General features: G+C 41.5%; 1 pseudogene; it reads left to right on the plus strand.

The window, feature by feature from the left end:
* Nucleotides 1-5,316: 5,316 nt before the first annotated feature.
* Nucleotides 5,317-13,055, plus strand: LOC115200460 (selenoprotein Pa-like; annotated as a pseudogene).
* Nucleotides 13,056-26,487: the final 13,432 nt, after the last annotated feature.

Genomic DNA, 26,487 nt, shown 5'->3' on the forward strand with positions numbered 1-26,487 from the left:
CTGCCTATTTCACATAGAATATATTAATTGTCCGCAATGGAATAACTTGTCTCAAAGGTTTTCAAATTAGCCTACAGCGTAACTGTAATCTGCCGTTGTCAACATACACCTTTTGAATTTGCAGACAAGACAATATTCTAAGTTAATCGTTTACGCTTAAGATAGTGTCATTGAGTTCAGTTCAAGTTCAAGTTTTTTTGTCTCATGCACAATTATAGTGAAAAGCTTAGATTGCAAGCTTTACCCAAAAGTGCAGTGATCAATATCAAAATAGTAATTAATTGTTATATATATATATATTACTATTTTGATATTGATCACTGCACTTTTGGGTAAAGCTTGCAATTTATATATATATATATACATAAAACAGTACCAGTCAAAACATTTTACACACCTACTCATTCCACGGTTTTTCTTAATTTTTACTATTTTCTACATTGTAGAATAATAGTGAAGACATCAGAACTATGAAATAACACATATGGAATCATGTAGTAACCAAAAAAGTTTTAAACAAATCTAAATATATTTTATATTTTACGTTCTTCAAAGTAGCCATTCTTTGCCTTGATGACAGCTTTGCACACTCTTGGCATTCTCTCAACCAGCTTCACCTGAAATGCTTTTCCAACGGTCTTGAAGCAGATCCCACATATGCTGAGCACTTGTTGGCTGCTTTTCCTTGATTCTGTGGTCCAACTCATCCCAAACCATCTCAATTGGGTTGAGGTCGGGTGATTGTGGAGGCCAGGTCATCTGATGCAGCACTCCATCACTCTCCTTCTTGGTCAAATAGCCCTTACACAGCCTGGAGGTGTGTTTTGGGTCATTGTCCTGTTGAAAAATAAATGATAGTCCCACTAAGCGCAAACCAGATGGGATGGTCTATCGCTGCAGAATGCTGTGGTAGCCATGCTGGTTAACCTCTCTAGGGTAGGTGGCACCAAATCGTTCCACCTATGTAACAGCCAGTGGAATCCTGTGGCGCGTTATTCAAATACCTTAGAAATGCTATTACTTCAATTTCTCAAACATATGACTATTTTACAGCATTTTAAAGACAAGACTCTCGTTAATCTAACCACACTGTCCGATTTCAAAAAGGCTTTACAACGAAAGCAAAACATTAGATTATGTCAGCAGAGTACCCAGCTAGAAATAATCAGACACCCATTTTTCAAGCTAGCATATAATGTCACAAAAACCCAGAAGACAGCTAAATGCAGCACTAACCTTTGATGATCTTCATCAGATGACACACCTAGGACATTATGTTATACGATACATGCATGTTTTGTTCAATCAAGTTCATATTTATATCAAAAAACAGCTTTTTACATTAGCATGTGACGTTCAGAACTAGCATACCCACCGCAAACTTCCGGTGAATTTACTAACAATTTACTAAATTACTCACGATAAACGTTCACAAAAAGCATAACAATTATTTTAAGAATTATAGATACAGAACTCCTCTATGCACTCGATATGTCCGATTTTAAAATAGCTTTTTGGTGAAAGCACATTTTGCAATATTCTAAGTAGATAGCCCGGCATCACAGGGTTAGCTATTTAGACACCCAGCAAGTTTAGCCTTCACCAAACTCCGATTTACTATTAGAAAAGTTTGATTACCTTTGGTGTTCTTCGTCAGAATGCACTCCCAGGACTTCTACTTCAATAACAAATGTTGGTTTGGTCCCAAATAATCCATAGTTATATCCAAACAGCGGCGTTTTGTTCGTGCGTTCAAGACACTATCCGAAAGGGTAAATAAGGGTTACGAGCACGGCGCATTTCGTGACCAAAAAATTCTAAATATTCCATTACCGTACTTCGAAGCATGTCAACCGCTGTTTAAAATCAATTTTTATGCCATTTTTCTAGTAAAAAAGCGATAATATTCCGAACGGGAATCTGCGTTTAGGTAAATAGACGAAAGAAAATAAAGCAGGTCGACTCGTGCATGCGCCTAAGCCCATTATCCTCTGATCGGCCACTTGCCAAAAGCGCAAATGTGTTTCAGCCTGGGGCTGCCTCGATATCATTCAGCTTTTTCCCGGGCTCTGAGAGCCTATGGGAGCCGTAGGAAGTGTCACGTTACAGCAAAGATCCTCAGTCTTCAATAATCAGAGACAAGAAGAACAAGATCTTGTCAGAGAGGGCACTTCCTGTAAGGAATCTTCTCAGGTTTTTGCCTGCCATATGAGTTCTGTTATACTCACAGACACCATTCAAACAGTTTTAGAAACTTTAGGGTGTTTTCTATCCAAAGCCAATAATTATATGCATATTCTAGTTACTGGGTAGGAGTAGTAACCAGATTAAATCGGGTACATTTTTTATCCGGCCGTGTAAATACTGCCCCCTAGCCCTAACAGGTTAAGTTGCCTTGAATTCTAAATAAATCACAGACAGTGTCACCAGCAAAGCACCCCCACACCATCACACCTCCTCCTCCATGCTTCACAGTGGGAACCACACATGTGGAGATCATCCGTTCACCTACTCTGCATCTCATAAAGACACAGCGGTTGGAATAAAAAATATCAAATTTGGACTCATCAGACCAAAGGACAGATTTCCACCAGTGTAATGTCCATTGCTCATATTTCTTGGCCCAAGCAAGTCTCTTCTTCTTATTGGGTTCCTTTGGTAGTGGTTTCTTTGCAGCAATTCGACCATGAAGGCCTCATTCACGCATTCTCTTCTGAACAGTTGATTTTGAGATGTGTCTGTTACTTGAACTCTGTGAAGCATTTATTTGGACTGCAATTTCTGAGGCTGGTAACTCTAATGACCGTATCCTCTGCAGCAGAGGTAACTTTGGGTTTTCCTTTCCTGTGGCGGTCCTCATGAGAGCCAGTTTCTTTATAGCGCTTCAAGGTTTATGCGACTGCACTTGAAGAAACATTCAAAGTTCTTGAAATTTTCCGGATTGACTGACCTTCATGTCTTAAAGTAATGATGGACTGTCATTTCTCTTTGCTTATTTGAGCTGTTCTTGCCATAATATGGACTTCGTCTTTTACCAAATAAGGCTATCTTCTGTATACCAACCCTCACAACACAACTGATAAGCTCAAATGCATTAAGAAGGAAAGAAATTCCACAAATTAACTTTTAACAAGGCATACCTGTAAATTGAAATGCATTCCAGGTGACTACCTCATGAAGATGGTTAAGAGAATGCCAAGAGTGTGTAAAGCTGTCATCAAGGCAAAGGGTGGCTACTTTGAAGAATCTCAAATATGAAATATATTTTGATTGTTTAACACTTTTTTTGGTTTACTACATGATTCCATATGTGTTATTTCATAGTTTTGATGTCTTCACTTCCTACTTATTCAAGGGTTTTTATTTATTTTTACTATTTTCTACAATGTAGAATAATAGTGAAGACATCCAAACTATTTTATTGGTCGCATGCACATATTTATCAGATGTTGTTGCGGGTGTAGCGAAATGCAACTTGAAGAGGTTGAGAACGCAATTATCCACAAAGCATGAGTTTTTAGCCATGTGCAGCATAACAATATCAAGGTGTATCAGAGGGGTATACTACAAAACAAGATCAATAACTTAGCCAATTAACTTGCCTAAATATTTTGAAATAACTTACATTTGTTTTGAAAAGATAAGCTTGAAATAGGCATTGACCCAACAACCAAAAACACATATCTTAGTTAAGCTTTCCTAGTGAACCAGAAAATCTATAGTTATTTCTGTTTGTTTATCAAAGTTTGCTGATTAACCCATTGATCCTACATTGTAGTAGGCCTATTTCCTATTTGTATTTGTTTTGGATCTCCATTAGTTGCTGCCAAGGCAGCAGATACTCTTCCTGGGATCCAGCAAAAATAAGGCAGTAATATATATATTATAATAACACTTTTAAACATTAAAATACATTTTACAACAGATTTCACAATACATTAAGTGTACCCCTCAGTTTTAAATGAAATCTTGACAAATACCATTCAAATCACATTTTAATTGTCACATGCTTCGTAAGAGAACAAGTGTAAACTAATAGTGAAAACTACTGACTGAGCATTTTGTTGGGTTAAGGTTAAAAGACCAAATGCTCTTACGTTGATGAGGTTTTGCAAATCCAATTAGTTTTCCGCATTGATTTAACTTCATCACATAGATTTTTGGGGTCGAAATGACGTGGAAAAATATTGATTCAACAATTTTTTGCCCAGTGGGCTGTTCTACAGATCTGTGTGTGGACCAATTAAAATAAATACCATCATTGTGTCATCTAAATGGGCCAAAGAGAGTTTTTTTTATACAATCGTGATTGTCTTTCAACTTATACCCAATTACACGTGTATTGTAATCTTACCTGTGGATAAACCTTGTCCTATGGTACCTACTGCCATAGTAGGTAGAATAGTTCAACCAAGTCTTATGTCATTGACTTGCTGTGGTACAATCTTCTAACTAGCTGACTTCTGCCCCCTTAGTGATCACTGTTTCATAAGCTGGCCTTGATCCATACTGAATGAGAACAACTTTGCTGCTTAAGGACTTAAGCTCTGTGTTTCCCAAGAGTTCATTGCATCCTTGTATTTTTTTATGATGTCTTTGGAACATTGACTTTTATGTCTCTGTGCCCTTGAAATGGAACACCAGAGATAAGCCATTGGCAGTTAAAACCTCTTTGTAGAAGATTGGAATTTTCATATCATGTTGCAAGACAGTACATGGAACAACTTTGGGATTTTTTTGTGCAACTCTACAACGCAGTATAGCCTTCATGGGTTGCAAGTCCATACATGCAAGCGCTCTCTCCTTTTTGTTAGATTTATCTGTTTTGTGTCCAATTGTTCAGTTAGGCGATCAGGTGATATACTGTATTTGTGCTGACTTGCATAACATGCTGGACATTGGCCAACCCCCACTTCCTCTCCCTCCCCTCCCCACTTCCTCTCCCTCCCCTCACCCCGTTTCTTCACTACTCCTTTTACACTTCTCCCCTTCAGAGAAAAACAGGCTGTCAAAATGTTCTGTTCTTTAAACATTCTGTGGCAGGCTTCACTTTTTCAGGCAAAGGAATGAGACAGAGGTAGTCATATGATCTGCATGCAAATCAAGTGAGATATAGGGACATTTTGATTTACAAGCCTAGTGCACACAGACATGACAAACAATTGCAAAGCAATAATGATGGTTAAAAGTTCACTGTTACTTTCCATGTTATTCTCAAGATCTGTGTACTCCCCTTCTCTCTCTCTCTCTCGCTCTCTCTATCACGCACACATGCAAGATGTGCAGAAGTGCATCTTCACAGACCCCTATCATGAACTTTGTCTTCCTTTCGGGTATACAGGAAAATAACAGTTCGAGTATAAAAGGGGGGAGCAGAGGGAGTTGTTGTTCCAAAAGCTACTGCTAGACAGAGCTGAGCTGACTAAGGAGGGAGATTTTAACAGAGGGTAAGTGACTGCAGAATTATTTTGTAACTTGTTGTGCATTCTGATAATACAGAGAACAGCCTACATCTCTCTCTTTTTTCTGTATATAACCTGTGATGCATGATATGAAAAAAATTGAGATAGTGTTTTGCTATTTAAAAAAAAAAGTTGTTTTTTGATGCTCCGTGCGGCATATATATTTAATCATTTCCAGTTGGTTCATAATTAAGTGTTTCTATAGCATTAATATGCAGAGAAAGAGAGAGAACTTTCTGCATTTACCCACCCGTCTCCAAATCTTTCTTTTTCTGTTGTTCATCAGTTTTCCTTTGGTTGTGCAATAGAATAAAAATTAAATAAATAATACAACAAAATTATATCCCTATAATAAAAGGCTAGAAGTGTAAAACTTCAGAAAGAATTACCTTAAATTCTAATCACAAATTTATTTCATATCAGCAGATAAATATATATTTTTTCAAAGTCTTCCGTTCTTTGTCTCCGTTAAAGGGGCAATCCGCTTTTGAAATAATAACTTTTTCTGTAATAAGCTGAGGGATGAGACTGGAGAAATGTAACCACTCTCAAATTCATAGACAGAGCAATGGATGCAAGAACTGACCATCCATAATATGAAAATAATAGTTTTAACCATGTTTTGTGGCTATACAGTGTTTGTTAACATTTACTTTATTTACAAACATTGGTGTAAAACAAGCTTATATTTTGGGTTCTGATGGGCTACGACAGTTGAACTAAGCTCACAAGGCATTTGTAAGGACCAGTACCAAAATATTGTGCACTCACTAATGTAAGTTGCTCTGGGTAAGAGCATCTGCTAAATTACATAAAAATATATATATTATATTCTTCAAGAATCAATGGGTACATATAATTAATTTATGAGTCCAAAAATGGATGCAGCAACTGCAGATTGCTCCTTTACCTGCCATTGAAAAGACAAAATAAATCAGTTCCTTTCAGAGAAAGAGAAGTCATTTAGGAAGATTTGGACACACCCAACATTTGTACGAAAGGAACATCCCCCCTGATTCTCTGAGATTGTCAGCTTGAGCTTTCTCTCTAGTGTTGACACAGGAAAGAAACACTGTTCAAATCTTCATTACCTGAGTTGACTCTAACCCGAGTCTTGCTTCTCTCTGTCTGTCTCTCTCTGTCTCTCTCTCTCTCTCACTGTCTCTCTCTTCTACTCACACACCCTCAGCAGATCGAGCCTGCTGCAAGGCACCGTGATGAAGGCGGGGCTCAGCCTGCTCCTGGCTCTCTGCCTGCTCCCTGGGGGCGGAGCAGAGAGTGAGGGGGAGGGGACCCGCTGTAAGCCACCAGCTGGTTGGAGCATTGGGGAGGTGGAGCCAATGAAGGAGGTTATGGGCCAGGTCACGGTGGTGGCCCTCCTCCAGGCCAGCTGATTGTTCTGCTTGGTGCAGGCATCCTTGTAAGTGGACAAGATAGGGCTCCGTTCCATTCCCTTAGCCACTTTCCTACCCCTAGTGGAGTGTGTGTTTTTTTTAAAGAATCTTTAAAATTGACACTTTTCCGGTTGTCAGCAGCACATCTCTTTATAGAATGCCCGTTCTTTATTTTGTTATAGCATGATTTATTTCGGCGATCTCTCCATATTCTCACTTTTCACTTCCTTGTTGTGTTCCTTTGAGCAGATTGGATGCGCTGCGCCTGAAGCTGGAGGGCCAGGGTCTGGACAATGTGACCTATATGGTGGTGAACCACCAGGGGGACCAGGCCCAGCACCTTCACACCTTGCTGAGCCAGAAATTGTCTGAGAACATCATATTGTACAAACAGGAGCCCAAACAGGCTGACGTGTGGCAGGCCCTGGCTGGAAAGAAGGATGACTTCCTCATCTATGACAGGTCAGCTCCTTACTGTAGTCTGTCTGTTTGTCTGTTTGTCTGTTTGTCTGTGTGTCTGTCTGTCTGTCTGTCTGTCTGTCTGTCTGTCTGTCTGTCTGTCTGTCTGTCTGTCTGTCTGTCTGTCTGTCTGTCTGTCTGTCTGTCTGTCTGTCTGTCTGTCTGTGTTTGTCTTTCTTTCTGTCTCGTCTGTCTGTCTCTTGTCTGTCTGTCTCTTTCTCTGTTTGTCTGTCTGTCTGTCCGTCTGTCTGTCTCTTGTCTGTTTGTCTTTCTGTCTGTCTCTTGTCTGTCTGTCTTCCTGCCTGCCTACGCTTGGTCAGCTCAGAAATACAAAACAGTGCTCAGCATTCTGTCTGTTCCTCTCTCTCTTTCACACACAGTATCTTGTCTTATACAGTATCATATATCTCATATACATACCTCTTTTTCCTACAGCATGCTGCTGTGTAATCATTAAAGTATCTCTCTTTCAATTAAATTCAAAGGTCTTTATATGCATGGGAAACTGTATGTTTACATTGCCAAAGCAAGTGAAATACAGAGCCTTCAGAAAATATTCATATCCCTTGACTTATTCCACATGTTGTTGTGCTACAGCCTGAATTCTAAATTTATTAAATTAATTGTTTTCTCTCACCCATCTACACACAATACCCCATCACGACAAAGTGAAAACATGTTTTTAGAAATGTTTGCAAATTTATTGAAAATGAAATATGAAATTCTCACCCTTGAGTCAATACTTTGTAGAAGCACCTTTGGCAGCAATTACAGCTGTGTCTTTCTGGGAAAGTCTCCAAGAGCTTTCCACACCTGGATTGTGCAACATTTGCCCATTATTCTTTTCAAATTGCTTCAAGCTTTGTCAAATTGGTTGTTGATCATTGGTAGACAAGCATTTTTAAGTCTTGCCATAGATTTTCAAGAAGATTTAAGTCAGAATTGTAACTCGGCCACTTGGTAAACAACTCCAGTCTAGATTTGGCCTTCTGTTTTAGGTTATTGTCCTGCTGAAAGGTAAATGTATCTCCTAGTGTTCTTTGGAAAGCAGACTAAACCAGGTTTTCCTCTAGGATTTTGCCTGTGCTTAGCTCCATTTCATTTATTTATCCTGAAAAACTCCCCAGTCCTTAACAATTACAATAATACCCATAACATGATGCAGCCACCACTATGCTTGAAAATATGGAGAGTGGTACTCAGTTATGTATTTGATTAGTATTGTGGAGTAACTACAATGTTATTGATCCATCCTCAGTTTTCTCCTATCACAGCCACTAAAATCTGTAACTATTTTAAAGTCACCATTGGCTTCATGGTGAAATTCCTGAGCGGTTTCCTTCCTCTCCGGCAACTGCGTTTTTGTAGTGACTGGGCGTATTGATACATCATCCAAAGTGTAATTAATAACTTCACCATGCTCAAAGGGATATTCAATGTCTTATTTTGTTTTGCATTTACCAATAGGCGCCCTTCTTTGCGAGGCATTGGAAAATCTCACTGCTCTTTGTGGTTGAATCTGTGTTTGAAATTCACTGCTCGACTGAGGGACCTTACAATTGTATGTGTGGGGTACAGAGATGAGGTAGTCATTAAAAAATCCTGTTATACACTATTATTGCACACAGAGCCAGTCAATGCAACTTATTATGTGACTTGTTAACCACATTTATACTTATTTAGGCTTGCCATAACAAATGGGTTGAATACTTTAACAATTTCTAAAAACATAATTCCACTTTGACATTATAGGGTATTGTGTGTAGGCCAGTGACACAACATTTAAATTTAATCTATTTTAAATTCAGGCTGAAACACAACAAACTGTGGAAAAAGTCAAGGGGTTTTACAAAAGTGAAATAAACAATCAGAAATGAACAGTAAACATTACACTCACAAAAGATTCAAAAGTATAGAGACATTTCAGATGTTATATTATGGCCATATACAGTGTTGTAACACTGGCAATAGTTGACGTAAAAAGGGGAAAATAAATAAACATAAATATGGGTTGTATTAACAGTAGTTTGCCCTTTTCTTGTGGCAACAGGTCACACAACTTTCAGATGTGATAGCACACTATGGTATTTCACTTCATTTGTTTTCCAATTCTTTGTGGGTCTGTGTAATCTGAGGGAAATATGTGTCTCTAATATGGTCATACATTTGGCAGGAGGTTAGGAAGTGCAGCTCAGTTTCCATCTTGTTTTGTGGGCAGTGCCTGTCTTCTCTCGAGAACCAGGTCTTCCTACGGTGGCATCTCTCAATAGCAAGGCTATGCTCACTGAGTCTGTACATAGTCAAAGCTTTCCTTAATTTTGGGTCAGTCACTCAGTTATTATCCAACTGTGTACTCTCTGATTAGGGCCAAATAGCATTCCAGTTTGCTCAGTTTTTTAGTAAATTCTTTCCGATGTGTCAAATAATGATCTTTTAGTTTTCAAATGATTTGGTTGGGTCTAATTGTGTGGTCTGTTTGTGTTTGTGAACAGAGCCCCAGGACCAGCTTGCTTAGGGGACTCTTCTCTAGGTTAATCTCTCTGTAGGTGATGGCTTTATTAAGGAAGGTTTGGGAATCGCTTCCGTTAAGGTGGTTGTAGTATTAACAGCTATTTTCTGGATTTTGATAATTAGCGGGTATCCTCCTAATTCTGCTCTCCATGTGTTATTGGTGTTTTACATTATACACATAGGAGGAGGTTTTTGTTGAATTATGCATGAAGTCTCAATTTGGTGTTTGTCCAATTTTGTGAATTCTTGGTTGGTGAGCGAACACCAGACCTCACAACCATAAAGGACAATGGGTTCTATAACTGATTCAAGTATTTTTAGCCAGATCCTAACTGGAGTTTTATGATCCTTTTGATGTCATAGAATTCCCTTCTAGCCTTGTCTATCAAATCGTTCACAGCTTTGTGGAAGTTACCTGTGGTGCTGATGTTTAGGCCAAGGAATGTATCGTTTTTTGTGTGCTCTAGGGCAATGGTGTCTAGATGGAATTTGTATTTGTGGTCCTAGCATCTGGACCTTTTTTGGAACACCAATATTTTTGTCCTACTGAGATTCACTGTCAGGGTGCAGGTCTGTTAATGATAATCCAGAGGATTTTCCCAAGGTTGCTGTTGACGCATATGCCACGGTAGTTATTGGGGTCAAATTTGTCTCCACTTTTGTGGATTGGGGTGATCATTACTTGGTTCCAAATATTGGGGAAGATGCCAGAGCTGAGGATCATGTTAAAGAGTTTAAGTATAGCCACTTAGAATTTGTGGTCTGCATATTTTATCATTTTATTTAGGATTGGAGTTTTGTATTTTGTCTTGTAGTTCATTCAATGTAATTGAAGAATCCAGTGCGTTCTGCTAGTCTTTAATAGCTGATTATAAGATGTGTAATTGATCATGTATATGTTTTTGTCTCTCTCTCTCTCTCTCTCTCTCTCTCGCTCTCTCTCTCTCTCTCTCTCTCTCTCTCTGTTTCTCTCTCAGGTGTGGTCGTCTGACCCATCATATCTTCCTCCCTTTTTCCATCCTGGGTACTCCCTACGTAGAGAACGCCATTAAGGAGACCTACTGCCAAAGCATCTGTGGGGACTGCACGTATGAGGTACACACTCACACACACACTCGCTATGTCTGTGTTTATATGTGGAAATTAGTTCTATGACAAACCATCCAACACCCATCCTCCTCTCTCACACACAGAGCACAGAGATCCCAGCAGAGTGCAACAGGATGGTAGAGGTAAAGCCTGAGGGAGAAGAAAAGCCAGTCACTGGAGGGGATACACCTCACGGTGGACGCGGCCATCATCACCATGGCAATGGGCACGGTCACCATGGCAAAAGCCATGGTCACGGTCACCATGGCGAGAGTGAGATGGGGCACGATCACGGTCGTGGCCATGGGGTGGAGCAGCAGCAGCACCAACATGGCGCTGAGGGGCTCCACCATGGCCAGGCCCATGGCCAATTGCACGTTGGTCAGGAGCATATGGGTCAGCAGCCCAAGGAGGCGCAGGAAGGGCATATTATGCAGAGGCCCTGAGTGAAGGGGAGGGCCAGGTGAAAGGCGGAGCTCAGCTGACATTTGAAGGAGGGGTCTGATATAAGTCCCTCCTCCAAGGTCAGCTGATGCTGACACTGACGGGGGCTGTTTGGCAATGGGGTGAGCAACGAGCCAATCGGGCTCTGACACTGTGATGAGGCGCTGCCCGCCTCCTGACAGTGACAGGGACTGATGGGCGACTCCACCAATCACATCAGGGAGACCTGACAGTGACGCTCGCCCCCCGCTGACTGACAGCAGCCTCCGCCAGTGATGTCAGCCTGATCCCCGGGTGTTGAAACCTGAGGCTGAGAGCAGCTGTAAGCAGGGCCATGGCTCTGTGAAAGTTAACTTGCTTATAGGCCTCATATTAACCTCTGTGAGACCAACACCGGGGAAAAGCGCTCATACCATCTTACCAACTAGTATTGCTCCGGTACTGTAAAGCCACACTTGATAGAGAGGGATGGAGGAATACATTGGGTCTGGTAGAAGAATGCTAAGCCTAAACCTATTACGATATGGGGAATAGGATGGTATTTGAGATGTACCCAAAGGGATAGTATGACATCAAGGAAGGTAGCCTCCACCCTCTCGCTCTCTGTCGGTGCGTTGGTGTCACCCTCCATGGAGTGTATGGGGTGACTATGTTGACGTTTCTCCTCCTCCGTTTTGCTCCCTCCATCCAAAATGAAGGCAGGCACAGAAACTACGCTCTAGTGGTGTCTGTCTGATGTCCGGCTGGGGAGAGGGGAGGGAGAGGGCCATACAATATGACCACCCCCTAAAGTTCAAAGTTCAGAATATCGAGAGCTTTGGAAGGAGTATGAAGGAGTAGCGGTCAATGTTGAAATAAACTGACATCATGGCCAGAAATGCAAGATTTGAACCAAAGTTAGACATTGTAATATTCAGCGTTAGTTAGACATTGTTATATTCAGCGTTAGTTAGACATTGTTATATTCAGCGTTAGTTAGACATTGTTATATTCAGCGTTAGTTAGACATTGTTATATTCAGCATTAGTCAGACATTGTTATATTCAGCGTTAGACATTGTTATATTCAGTGTTAGTTAGACATTGTAATATTCAGCGTTAGTTAGACATTGTTATATTCAGCGTTAGTTAGACATTGTTATATTCAGCGTTAGTAAGACATTGTTATATTCAGCGTTAGACATTGTTATATTCAGCGTTAGCAAAACAAATTTGGTTCAAATACATTATTGATAGAGTAAGACTTTTCTACTTTTTCTTCAACTAAAAATCTAATGTCACTCCTTTCAAGCAACAACATTTATTTTTACCTTTGAATTAACGCTGTGTTTATTAAAGCAGTAGTGTGTTTTGTAGACAAAATTCAATATTCATAGCGTACAGCTGTAATAATGTGTGTTTAGTTTTCCATTTTTCTGTCACTGTTATTGCTGTTGGCAATATTACACACATATCTATAATGCACTGTTTGAGAACTAACAAAACAAAGTGACCACTTTTCAACTAACAAAAAAACCAGCTGGAATGAAGGTGGGAAGAGAGAAATATTGAATATACTGTACTTAATGAAGGTCTCTGGGGAAGACTACGGTCACCTAGAACACTCTATGCTTTGTACAGAACAAATTCTTTCTGATTGTGGAGTGTAGGTGGTGGAACATGTAAGAAAATATCAATAAAGTTGGTTGATGCACTCATTTTTGTCACAAAAACAGCCGTGTTGAAGAGAAGACCAAGGCGCAGCGGGAATGTGGATACTCATATTTTAATCCAAACAAAAGGAGTAAAGCATCCACTGAACAAAAATAATGCACACAACAGGAACAGTCTTACAGGCATACAAAAACGCAGTGCAAGAACAACTACCCACAACCCCAAAGAAAAACACACACACCTATATAGGACTTCCAATCAAAGGCAACTCAACACACCTGCCTTCAATTGGAAGTCCCAATCACCAACACAAACATTCACACACACAAAACTGCCACGTCCTGACCCCAAAACGAATACAATAGCTCCATCTGCTGGTCAGGACGTGACAATTTTGCACTATGTGGTCTCTCTCTCTCTCTCTCTCTCTCTCTCTCTCTCTATATATATATATATATATATATATATATATATATATATATATATATATCATGGCTGCACAGTCTTTCAGGGAAGTTAGGTACAAATATACACAGGCAGTTTGAAAGCTAAGGCTAGCTTTTTCAAACAGAAATTTGCATCCTGTAGTACTAACTCAAAAAAGTTCTGGGAAACTGTAAAGTCCATGAAGAATAAGAGCACCTCCTCCCAGCTGCCCACTGCTCTGAGGCTAGGAAACACTGTTACCACCGATAAATCCACTATAATTGAGAATTTCAATAAGCATTTCTCTACGGCTGGCCATGCTTTCCACCTGGCTACCCCTACCCCGGTCAACTGCCCGGTACACTCCACAGCAACCCGCCAAAGCCCCCACCATTTCTCCTTCACCCAAATCCAGATAGCTGATGTTCTGAAAGAGCTGCAAAATCTGGACCCATACAAATCAGCCGGGCTAGACAATCTGGACCCTCTCTCTCTGCCGAAATTGTTGCAACCCCTATTACTAGCCTGTTCAACCTCTCTTTCGTATCGTCTGAGATTCCCAAAGATTGGAAAGCTGCTGCGGTCATCCCCCTCTTCAAAGGGGGTGACACTCTAGACCCAAACTGCTACAGACCTATATCTATCCTACCCTGTCTTTCTAAGGTCTTCGAAAGCCAAGTTAACAAACAGATTACCGACCATTTCGAATCCCACCATACCTTCTCCGCTATGCAATCTGGTTTCAGAGCTGGTCATGGGGGCACCTCAGCCATGTTCAAGGTCGTAAACGACATCATAACCGCCATCGATAAGAGACATTACTGTGCAGCCATATTCATCGACCTGGCCAAGGCTTTCGACTCTGTCAATCACCACATTCTTATTGGCAGACTCGACAGCCTTGGTTTCTCAAATGATCCTCGCCAGGTTTACCAACTACTTCACTGATAGAGTTCAGTGTGTCAAATCGGAGGGCCTGTTGTCCGGACCTCTGGCAGTCTCTATGGGTGTACCACAGGGTTCAATTCTCGGGCCGACTCTCTTCTCTGTATACATCATTGAAGTTGCTCTTGCTGCTGGTGATTGTCTGATCCACCTCTACACAGACGACACCATTCTGTATACTTCTGGCCCCTCTTTGGACACTGTGTTAACTAACCTCCAGACGAGCTTCAATGCCATACAACTCTCCTTCCGTGGCCTCCAACTGCTCTTAAACGCAAGTAAAACTAAATGCATGCTATTCAATCGATCACTGCCCGCACCTGCTCGCCCGTCCAGCATCACTACTCTGGACGGCTCTGACTTAGAATACGTGGACAACTACAAATACCTGGGTGTCTGGTTAGACTGTAAATTCTCCTTCCAGACTCACATTAAACATCTCCAATCCAAAATTAAATCTGTAATCGGCTTCCTATATCGCAACAAAGCATCCTTCACTCATGCTGCCAAACATACCCTCATAAGACTGACCATCCTTCCGATCCTCTACATCGGTGATGTCATCTATGAAATAGCCTCCAACACTCTACTCAACAAACTGGATGCAGTCTATCACAGTGTATATATATATATATATTCCCTCTCTCTCTCTCTCTCTCTCTCTCTCTCTCTCTCTCTCTCTCTCTCTCTCTCTCTGTCTCTCTCTGTCTCTCTCTCTCTCTCTCTCTCTCTCTCTCTCTCTCTCTCTCTCTCTCTCTCTCTCTCTCTCTCTATATATATATATATATATACACTGCTCAAAAAAATAAAGGGAACACTTAAACAACACAATGTAACTCCAAGTTAATCACACTTCTGTGAAATCAAACGGTCCACTTAGGAAGCAACACTGATTGACAATAAATGTCACATGCTGTTGTGCAAATGGAATAGACAACAGGTGGAAATGATAGGCAATTAGCAAGACACCCCCAATAAAGGAGTGGTTCTCCAGGTGGGGACCACAGACCACTTCTCAGTTCCTATGCTTCCTGGCTGATGTTTTGGTCACTTTTGAATGCTGGCGGTGCTTTCACTCTAGTGGTAGCATGTGACGGAGTCTACAACCCACACAAGTGGCTCAGGTAGTGCAGCTCATCCAGGATGGCACATCAATGCGAGCTGTGGCAAGAAGGTTTGCTGTGTCTGTCAGCGTAGTATCCAGAGCATGGAGGCGCTACCAGGAGACAGGCCAGTACATCAGGAGACGTGGAGGAGGCCGTAGGAGGGCAACAACCCAGCAGCAGGACCGCTACCTCCTCCTTTGTGCAAGGAGGAGCAGGAGAAGCACTGCCAGAGCCCTGCAAAATGACCTCCAGCAGGCCACAAATGTGCATGTGTCTGCTCAAACGGTCAGAAACAGACTCCATGAGGGTGGTATGAGGGCCCGACGTCCACAGGTGGGGGTTGTGCTTACAGCCCAACACCGTGCAGGACGTTTGGCATTTGCCAGAGAACACCAAGATTGGCAAATTCGCCACTGGCGCCCTGTGCTCTTCACAGATGAAAGCAGGTTCACACTGAGCACATGTGACAGACGTGACAGTCTGGAGACGCCGTGGAGAACGTTCTGCTGCCTGCAACATCCTCCAGCATGACCGGTTTGGCAGTGGGTCAGTCATGGTGTGCGGTGGCATTTCTTTGGGGGGCCACACAGCCCTCCATGTGCTCGCCAGAGGTAGCCTGACTGCCTTTAGGTACCGAGATGAGATCCTCAGACCCCTTGTGAGACCATATTCTGGTGCGGTTCGCCCTGGGTTCCTCCTAATGCAAGACAATGCTAGACCTCATGTGGCTGGAGTGTGTCAGCAGTTCCTGCAAGAGGAAGGCATTGATGCTATGGACTGGCCTGCCCGTTCCCCAGACCTGAATCCAATTGAGCACATCTGGGACATCATGTCTCGCTCCATCCACCAACACCACGTTGCACCACAGACTGTCCAGGAGTTGGCGGATGCTTTAGTCCAGGTCTGGGAGGAGATCCCTCAGGAGACCATCCGCCACCTCATCAGGAGCATGCCCAGGCGTTGTAGGGAGGTCATACAGGCACGTGGAGGCCACAGACACTACTGATCCTCATTTTGACTTGTTTTAAGGACATTACATCAAAGTTGGATCAGCCTGTAGTGTGGTTTTCCACTTTAATTTTGAGTGGGACTCCAAATCCAGACCTCCATGGGTTGATAAATTGGATTTCCATTGATTATTTTTGTGTGATTTTGTTGTCAGCACATTCAACTATGTAAAGACAAAAATACTTAATAAGATTATTTCTTTCAATCAGATCTAGGATGTGTTGTTTAAGTGTTCCCTTTATTTTTTTGAGCAGTATGTATATACAGTTGAAGTCGGAAGTTTGCATACACCTTAGCCAAATACATTTAAACTCAGTTTTTCACAATTCCTGACATTTAATCCTAGTAAAACAATGCAGATAGCCCGGTTAGCCAATGTGCGGGAGCACTGATTGGTCAGCCCAATTGAGGTAGTATGTACATGAATGTATAGTTAAAGTGACTACGCATATATGATATACAGAGAGTAGCAGCAGCGTAGAAAGAGGGGTTGGGGAGGAACACAATGCAAATAGTTCAGGTAGCCATTTGATTACCTGTTCAGGAGTCTTATGGCTTGGGGGTAAAAACTGTTGAAAAGCCTTTTTGTCTTAGACTTAGCACTCCGGTACCGCTTGCCATGCGGTAGTAGAGAGAACAGTCTATGACTGGCGTGGCTGGGGTCTTTGACAATTTTTAGGGCCTTCCTCTGACACCGCCTGGTGTAAAGGTCCTGGATGACAGGCAGCTTAGCCCCAGTGATGTACTGGGCCGTACGCACTACCCTCTGTAGTGCCTTGCGGTCAGAGGCTGAGCAATTGCTGTGCCAGGCAGTGATGCAACCAGTCAGGATGCTCTCGATGTTGCAGCTGTAGAACCTTTTGAGAATCTGAGGACCCATGCCAAATCTTTTTAGTTTCCTGAGGGGGAATAGGCTTTGTCGTGCCCTCTTCACAACTGTCTTGGTGTGTTTGGACCATTCTAGTTTGTTGTTGATGTGGACAACAAGGAACTTGAAACTCTCAACCTGCTCCACTACAGCCCCGTCGATGAGAATGGGGGCGTGCTCGGTCCTCCTTTTCCTGTAGTCCACAATCATCTCCTTAGTCTTGGTTACGTTGAGGAATAGGTTGTTATTCTGGCACCACCCGGCCAGATCTCTGACCTCCTCCCTATATGCTGTCTCGTCATTGTCGGTGATCAGGCCTACCACTGTTATGTCGTCAGCAAACTTAATGATGGTGTTGGAGTCATGCCTGGCCATACAGTCGTGGGTGAACAGGGAGTACAGGAGGGGACTGAGCATGCACCCCTGGGGAGCTCCAGTGTTGAGGATCAGCATGGCAGATGTGTTGCTACCTACCCTCACCACCCCTGGCGGGGCGGCCCATCAGGAAGTCCAGGATCCAGTTGCAGAGGGAGGTGTTTAGTCCCAGGATCCTTAGATTAGTAATGAGCTTTGAGGGTACTATGGTGTTGAACGCTGAGCTGTAGTCAATGAATAGCATTCTCACATAGGTGTTCCTTTTGTCCAGGTGGGAAAGGGCAGTGTGGAGTGCAATAGAGATTGCATCATCTGTGGATCTAAAAAAAACACATAATAACACAATTGGTTAGGCGCCCGTAAAACTGCTGCCATTTCTTCCGGCGCCATTTTAGACCTGTGATGGCCACTCCAATACCTTGACTTTGTTGTCCTTAAGCCATTTTTGCACAACTTTGGAAGTATGCTTGGGGTCATTGTCCATTTGGAAGACCCAATTGCGACCAAGCTCTAACTTCCTGACTGATGTCTTGAGATGTTGCTTCAATATAGCCAGATAATTTTCCGCACTCATGATGCCATCTATTTTGTGAAGTGCACCAGTCCCTCCTGCAGCAAAGCCCCCCCACAACATGATGCTGCCACCCCCGTGCTTCACGGTTGGGATGGTGTTCTTCGGCTTGCAAGCCTCCCCCTTTTTCCTCCAAACATAACGATGGTCATTATGGCCAAACAGTTATATTTTTTGTTTCATCATACCAGAGGACATTTCTTCAAAAAGTACGATCTTGGTCCCCATGTGCAGTTGCAAACCGTGGACTCGTTTTACTGTGGATATTGATACTTTTGTGCCTGTTTCCTCCAGCATATTCACAAGGTCCTTTGCTGATGTTATGGGATTGATTTGCACTTTTCGCACCAAAGTACGCTCATCTCTAGGAGGCAGAACGCGTCTCCTTCCTGAGCGCTATGACGGCTGCATGGTCCCATGGTGTTTATACTTGCGTACTATTGTTTGTACAGATGAACGTGGTACCTTCAGACGTTTGGAAATTGCTCCCAAGGATGAACCAAACTTGTGGATGTCTACAATTTTTCTCTGAGGTCTTGGCTGATTTCTTTTGATTTTCCCATGATGTCAAGCAAAGAGGCACTGAGTTTGAAGGTAGGCCTTGAAACATCCACAGGAACACCTCCAATTGACTAAAGTGATATCAAATAGCCTATCAGAAGCTTCTAAAGCCATGACATCATTTTCTGGAATTTCCAAGCTGTACAGTCAATTTAGTGTATGTAATCTTCTGACCCACTGGAATTGTGATACAGTGAATTATAAGTGAAATAATCTGTCTGTGAACAATTGTTGGAAAAATTACTTGTGTCATGCACAAAGTAGATGTCCTAACCGACTAACCAAAAGTATAGATTGTTAACAAGAAATTTGTGTAGTGGTTGAAAAATAAGTTTTAATAACTCCAACCTAAGTGTATATAAACGTCCGACTTCAACTGTATATCTCTTCCCACTCTCTCTCTATATAAATCTATCTTCCCTCTCTCTTCTCTCTCTCTTTTATTTCTCTCTCTCTCTATATATATATATATATATCTTCCTTCTCTCTCTGTCTTCCCACTCTTTCTCTCTCTCTCCTCCCACTATTTCTCTCTCTCTTCCCTCTCTCTGTCTTTTCCCACTCTTTCTCTTGCCGTAGAGAAATGCTTATTGAAATTCTCAATTATAGTGGATTTATCGGTGGTAACAGTGTTTCCTAGCCTCAGAGCAGTAGGCAGCTGGGAGGAGGTGCTCTTATTCCTCCCTATCTCTATATATCTCGCTCCTCTCTCTTCCCTCTCTCTCTCTTCCCTCTTGCTCTCTCTATTTCTCTCCCCCTCATGCTTCCCTCTCTCTCTCTTTCTCTCTCTCTCTTCCATCTCTCTCCCTCTTCCCTCTCTATATCTCTCTTCCCTCTCTCTCCCTTCCCTCTCTCTCTCTCTATATCTCTCTTCCCTCTCGCACTCTCCCCTCTCTATATCTCTCTTCCCTCTCTCTCTCTCCTCTCTGTGTGTGTGTGTGTGTCCAGAGGGAAACACTGGAATAAATAAGTAATGTTTATCTCTGGAATGTCACCTGACAGACTGAGCTTTATATTGCATTTTAATAAAACAAACAAAACAAGCAATGAATTTGTAATTTTTTAAGTAATTTTTTATTTATTTCACCTTTATTTAACCAGGTAGGCAAGTTGAGAACAAGTTCTCATTTACAACTGCGACCTGGCCAAGATAAAGCAAAGCAGTTCGACACATATAACAACACAGAGTTACACATGGAGTAAAACAAATATACAGTCAATAATACAGTAGAAAAATAAGTCTATATACAGGTGAGCAAAGGAGGTGAGATAAGGGAGGTAAAGGCAATAAATAGGCCATGGTGGCGAAGTAAATACAATATAGCAATTAAAACACTGGAATGGTAGATTTGACAATAGATGAGTGTGCAAAGTAGAAATACTGGGGTGCAAAGCAGCAAAATAAATAAATAAATAAATACAGTAGGGGAAGAGGTAGTTGTTTGGGCTATTTATAGATGGGCTATGTACAGGTGCAGTGATCTGTGAGCTGCTCTGACAGCTGGTTCTTAAAGCTAGTGAGGGAGATAAGTGTTTCCAGTTTCAGAGATTTTTGTAGTTCGTTCCAGTCATTGGCAGCAGAGAACTGGAAGGAGAGGCGGCCAAAGGAGGAATTGGCTTTGGGGGTGACAAGTGAGACATACCTGCTGGAACGCGTGCTACGGGTGGGTGCAGCTATGCTGACCAGCGGAACATTGACTAGCAGGGTCTTGTAGATGACCTGGAGCCAGTGGGTTTGGCGAGCGCCAGCCAACGAGAGCGTACAGGTCGCAGTGGTGGGTAGTATATGGGGCTTTGGAGACAAAACGGATGGCACTGTGATAGACTGCATCCAATTTGTTGAGTAGGGTGTTGGAGGCTATTTTGTAAATGACATTGCCAATGTCGAGGATCGGTAAGATGGTCAGTTTTACGAGGGTATGTTTGGCAGCATGAGTGAAGGATGCTTTGTTGCGAAATAGGAAGCCAATTCTAGATTTAACTTTGGATTGGAGATGTTTTATGTGAGTCTGGAAGGAGAGTTTACAGTCTAACCCGACACCTAGGTATTTGTAGTTGTCCACATATTCTAAGTCAGAACCATCCAGATTAGTGATGCTGGAGTAGTGATTGCCTAACATTTTCAGTAAATTAACGTTTGAACTAACCCAGCTAGCACATATCGTTCTGAGAACCATACGTTTCTTAGAGCTTGGTGAGAGTGTTGTTGTCCTGTTATTTTGCATAAATTCACAGAACTTTCTGGAAATGGTGCAGGATAGTTACTTGGCTTTGGAACATTCTCAGCACATTTAAAGAACTTGACAATTAAACTTTACTTCCTTGGTATTTCATTACTTTAAAAGAACGTTTCCTAAGAGTTCAAACATGGTTACATTTAATTTAAAAGTTGGTAATGTTCTAGGAACATTCTCCAACTGGTTTGAGATTGGGAATGTTTTCAAATAGTTCAGAGAACATTAAGAAACAATGTTCTTCAGTGGGAATTTCAGTTGTTCAGCATAACGTTTCCTACAGGTTTCCTCATGGTTCTATTTAAAGTCAGGCTATCAAATTGGTCTGAAGAAAACTTTCCATAAAGACCACAAGAAAACTAACGTCCTATATATTGCTAAAGGAAAACAAGATAGGTTGTACACTCTAAAACTTAGGGGTTCATAAATGGTTCTTCTTAGATCCTCAAAGTTCTTCGAAGAACATTAAGGTTCTTGGCACTGAAAATTGCCACAAAAAAAAGGTTATTCCAAGAACCCAATAGGAGGTGGGATTCATTGAGGAACCTCTTTAGTTGGTGGGGGTTGTTGCAGAAACCTAACTGCCCAACTGAAACATTTAGATTTGAATTTGAAAGGACAGCAGGTGCAGGCACTTAACTGAAAAATGTAAAAGTCTCAATTTAAGGTCCCTTGTATGCTCTAAATTAATATTGTTTTATGATGATACCATTTATCTTTTTATATTTGTGCAAATCTTCCTAAAACAGAAAATTGACACAATTCAATGGATATCAATCAATAAAGAGGTAAGAATATGTAAGCTATAAGAATATGTTGAAGGCTAGCTTTATTGAGTGCAGATGACTGAACTGCTCACTATTGTGACTGTGTCTGCAGGCATACAGACGAGGCGGCATACAAAGTTATGTCTATTGGTATGTTATACAGATCCCATTTACCATCCTCCTCCCTTACCTCTTCAATGACAATCCCAAAGGCCTCCACATTATGGACAAGGTATGTGTATGAAAACCATTATCAAAATATTTTTTTTCATTCACATTTACCACAAAGACCAAGGTATAAATACGGTCATGTGCATGTTTTGTTAATCATCTGTATAATTACTATTTTATAACAGGAAACCTGTTCGATCACCATGCACTGCAAAATCTTTCTGGCTATGGATACAGAGAACATCAACACACTATCATCAACAGGCCAGAGGATATACCCACTGGACTTGCGACTTTACTGCGAGTTTACCTCATATTTAGATTTGAATATTCTGCTTTGCCACTAAAATCATAATAAACACTGCCAACTAAAATATGGTGTTATTGTTATGCATATTATTAATAATAGGGGAGGAGGGGGGTGGTAGTTCAAAAATGAACCCCAACAGGTTCTTAAAAGGGTTCTTCAAAGAACTTAGCGGGGTTCCCCCACAGTTCCAATTTGAAGAACCCCTAAAGGATACTCCAGGAACCATTTCTTTTTAAAGTGTATAGAAATACAGCCGGTTTGATGGATTTTGCATCATGATGCTGCGTTTTGCATCATATGATGCAAAATGCATTATACCGGCTGTATTTCTGTAGTTTGACAGCTATACAGTGCACTTTTTCCAGTTATGTCATAGCCTTATTCTAAAATTGCAAATGTTTTTCCCCCTCACAAATCTACACACAATACCCCATAACTACAAAGTTAAGACATTTTTGAAAATGTATTAAAAAAAATGAAATACCTTATTTACATAAGTATTCAGACCCTTTGCTATGAAACTCGAAATTGAGCTCAGGTGCATCCGGTTTCCGTTGATCATCCTTGAGATGTTTCTACAACTTGGAGTCCTCCTGTGGTAAATTCAACTGATTGGCCATGATTTGGAACGGCACACACCTGTCTATATAAAGATCCTACAGTTGACCTGTCACGTCCTGACCAGTTAAGGGGTTATTTGTTATTGTAGTTTGGTCAGGACGTGGCAGGGGGTGTTTGTTTTATGTGGTTCGGGGTTTGTTGGGTTATGTGTTATGTAGAGGGGTGTTTGTTTAGAGTGTTCCAGGGTTTATGAGTTATGTTCTAGGTTAGTGTATTTCTATGTTAGATCTAGGGTGTTTAGTTCTATGTTTAGTTAATTGGGATTGGCCTTCAATTGGAGGCAGATGTTCCTCGTTGCCTCTGATTAAAGGTCCTATGTATAGGGGTGTGTTTGTAATGGGAAGTGTGGGAAGTTGTTTTTGCATTGCTGTGTGTTGCCTGCAAGACTGTTAGTCGTCCGTTTGTTTTCTTGTTTTGTTTCGTAAGTGTTCTCAAATAAAGTAAAAATGAGCACTCAACTCGCTGCGCCTTGGTCCACTTCATACGATGGCCGTTACATGACAGTGCATATCTGAGCAAAAAACAAGCCATGAGGTCGAAGAAATTGTCCTTAGAGCTCAGAGAAAGGATTGTGTCGAGCCACAGAATTCGGGAAGTGTACCAAAACATTTCTGCAGCATTGGGCTGCCGAGTGGCGCAGCGGTCTAAGGCACTGCAGCTCAGTGCTTGAGGCGTCACCATAGACACCCTGGTTGAAATCCAGGCTGTATCACAACAGGCTGTGATTAGGAGTCCCATAGGGCGGCGCACAATTGTCCCAGCGTCATCTGGGTTTGGCCGGTGTAGGCCATCATAGTAAATAAGAATTTGTTCTTAACTGACTTTCCAAGTTAAATAAAGGTTAAATAAAAATAAAAAAGAAGGTTCCCAAGAACACAGTGGCCTCCATCATTCTAAAATGGAAGAAGTTTGGAACCACCAAGACACTTCCTAGAGCTGATCACCTGGCCAAAATGAGCAATCTGGGGAGAAGGGCCTTGGTCAGGGAGGTGACCCAGAACCCAATGTTCACTCTGACAGAGCTCCAGAGTTCCTCTGTGCAGATGGGAGAAACTCCCAGAAGGACAACCCTCTCTGCAGCACTCCACCAATCAGGTCTTTATGGTAGAGTGACCAGACGGAAGCCATTCCTTAGTAAAAGGCACATGACAGCACGCTTGGAGTTTGCCAAATGGCACCTAAAGGACTCTCAGACCATGGAAACCAAGATTGAACTCTTTGGCCTGAATGCCAAGGATCATGCCTGGAGGAAACCAGGCACCGCTCATCACCTGGCCAATACCATCCCTACGGTTAAACATGCTGGTGGCAGCATCATCATGCTGTGGGGATGTTTTCAGTGGCAGGGACTGGGAGACTAGTCAGGATCATGAGAAAGATGAATGGAGCAAAGTACAGAGCGATCCTTGATGAAAACCTGCTCCAGAGTGCTCAAGACCTCAGACTGGGGTGAAGGTTCACCTTCCAACAGGACAACAACCCTAAGCACACAGCCAAGACAAGGCATGAGTGGCTTTAGGACAAGTCTCTGAATGTCCTTGAGTGGCCCAGCCAGAGCCTGGACTTGAACCCAATCAGAATCTCTGGAGAGACTTGATATTAGCTCTGCAGTGACGCTCCCCATCCAACCTGACAGAGCTTGAGAGGATCTGCAGAGAAGAATGGGAGTAACTCCTCAAATACAGGTGTGTCAAGCATGTATCTTCATACCCAAGAAGACTCGAGGCTGTTAACACTGCCAAAGATGCTTCAACAAAGTACTGAGTAAAGGGTCTGAATACTTATGTTACAAAATTGTATTTATATAATTTTGCAAACAATTCTAAAAACCTGTTTTTGCTTGTCATTATGGGGTATTGTGTGTAGCTTGATGAGGAAAAAAAACGATTCAATCCATTTTAGAATAAGGCTGTAACGTAACGAAATGTGGAAAAAGTGAAGGGGTCTGAATACTTAACGAATCTTTAAAACTTGATTGCTGATGTACAAAACATTTTGGGACTATATCAACTATGGACTACTGAAATAAAATACAAAATAACATTTTCCTTTAAGTGTGTTTAGGGGTGTTGGCCGCGCCCAATAATTGGCAACACCTACTAATTGGCCACACTGATCTTAATGAGTGCTTGTTTCCTTTGAAATGGAGTATGTTTAAATAGACTAAAATGAAAAGCTTTGTATGAGTAAGAACATGGCATGCTAGCTCTATCCTGGTGACAGATAATGGACTAATTACATGGATAACGATCAGAAGATGATAGGTCATGATCTCACTGATGCTGTGTCACAATAAAAAAGAAATGTGTTTGTATGATTAATGCCTAAGGAAATTCATTTCCATGTTTCCTAACTGTGCTTGGACTTTCAAAAAGTGAACCCAAAATAAGCTAGCAGTGTTATTAAAAGTTTAATTAAAACATTCAGTGAAAGTTAAAGTTTTAAGTAAGTTATTGAAAAAACTCCAAATAACCTGTAACTTTCTTTCTTAAAGCGTTAATAAAACCTCCCATGAAAACGTTGAAGAGTAAAACATTCTCAGAACTTCCTTACAACCTAAAAATCAACATCATCATCATCACTTCTGTTCTCAGAACGTTTAAAAAACATTTTGTTTTACCGGTCAGGAAACGTATGGCTTCGTTCCCACAACCAATGTGAAACCAAAAACATACAGTACCAGTCATAGGTTTGGACACACCTACTCATTCAAGGGTTTTTCTTTCTTTCTACATTGTGAAGCTGAGGCTACTTTGAAGAATCTCAAATATAAAATAGATTTTGTTTGTTTAACACTTTTTTGGTTGCTACATGATTCCATGTGTGTTATTTCATAGTTTTGATGTCTTCAATATTATTCTACTTCTAATAAACCAAATGTGCTAGCTGGGAAGTAATTTGAGAAGCCCTTCAGAGTGGTTTGACTGTCAAAGGAATTTGGCATGTCGCCTACTGTACAAGTGTCTAGTTCTTTAACACCTGACTCACATGTTAGTCAAGTAGTGGAAGTCATATTACTACAAACATGTATCACGGTAATAATCATGTACAACTATTTAACAACTATTCAAACAAAACAGTAAACAGTAAAGCACTCCCAAAAACACTTTTTTTTCTGCCTGCAATTCAGAACCATTAACACCAGATGGCAAAGGAGATACGTTAAAGGTCCCAGAGCTCTCCCTTGCACAGGCCATCCTGCTCATTGCCAGAGCATGTCTCTTTGTGTAAGCAGCCTGTAGACTAGTTATACCAGAAAACTGGGCAGTGTTCCTTTTCCTTTGCACAGACGACTGGGTTCACAAATTACATTCCTGGGAGGAACATTGCTTTCAAAGTGAGTCAACTCCCTCTCTGTCTCTACATAGTACAGGCCTAGGCATAATACTGCTGCAGTAGGCTAATAATTGTTTAATTAATAAAAGTGATGTTCCTACTCTAATTCTTTTTATAAAGAAACCCACATTTCAAATATTTTTGCTGAGCTGAGCTTTCCTCGTGTAAGACATTGGC

The sequence above is a fragment of the Salmo trutta genome, chromosome 9 (genome assembly GCF_901001165.1).
Source record: "Salmo trutta chromosome 9, fSalTru1.1, whole genome shotgun sequence".
NCBI classification, from domain to species: domain Eukaryota; kingdom Metazoa; phylum Chordata; class Actinopteri; order Salmoniformes; family Salmonidae; genus Salmo; species Salmo trutta.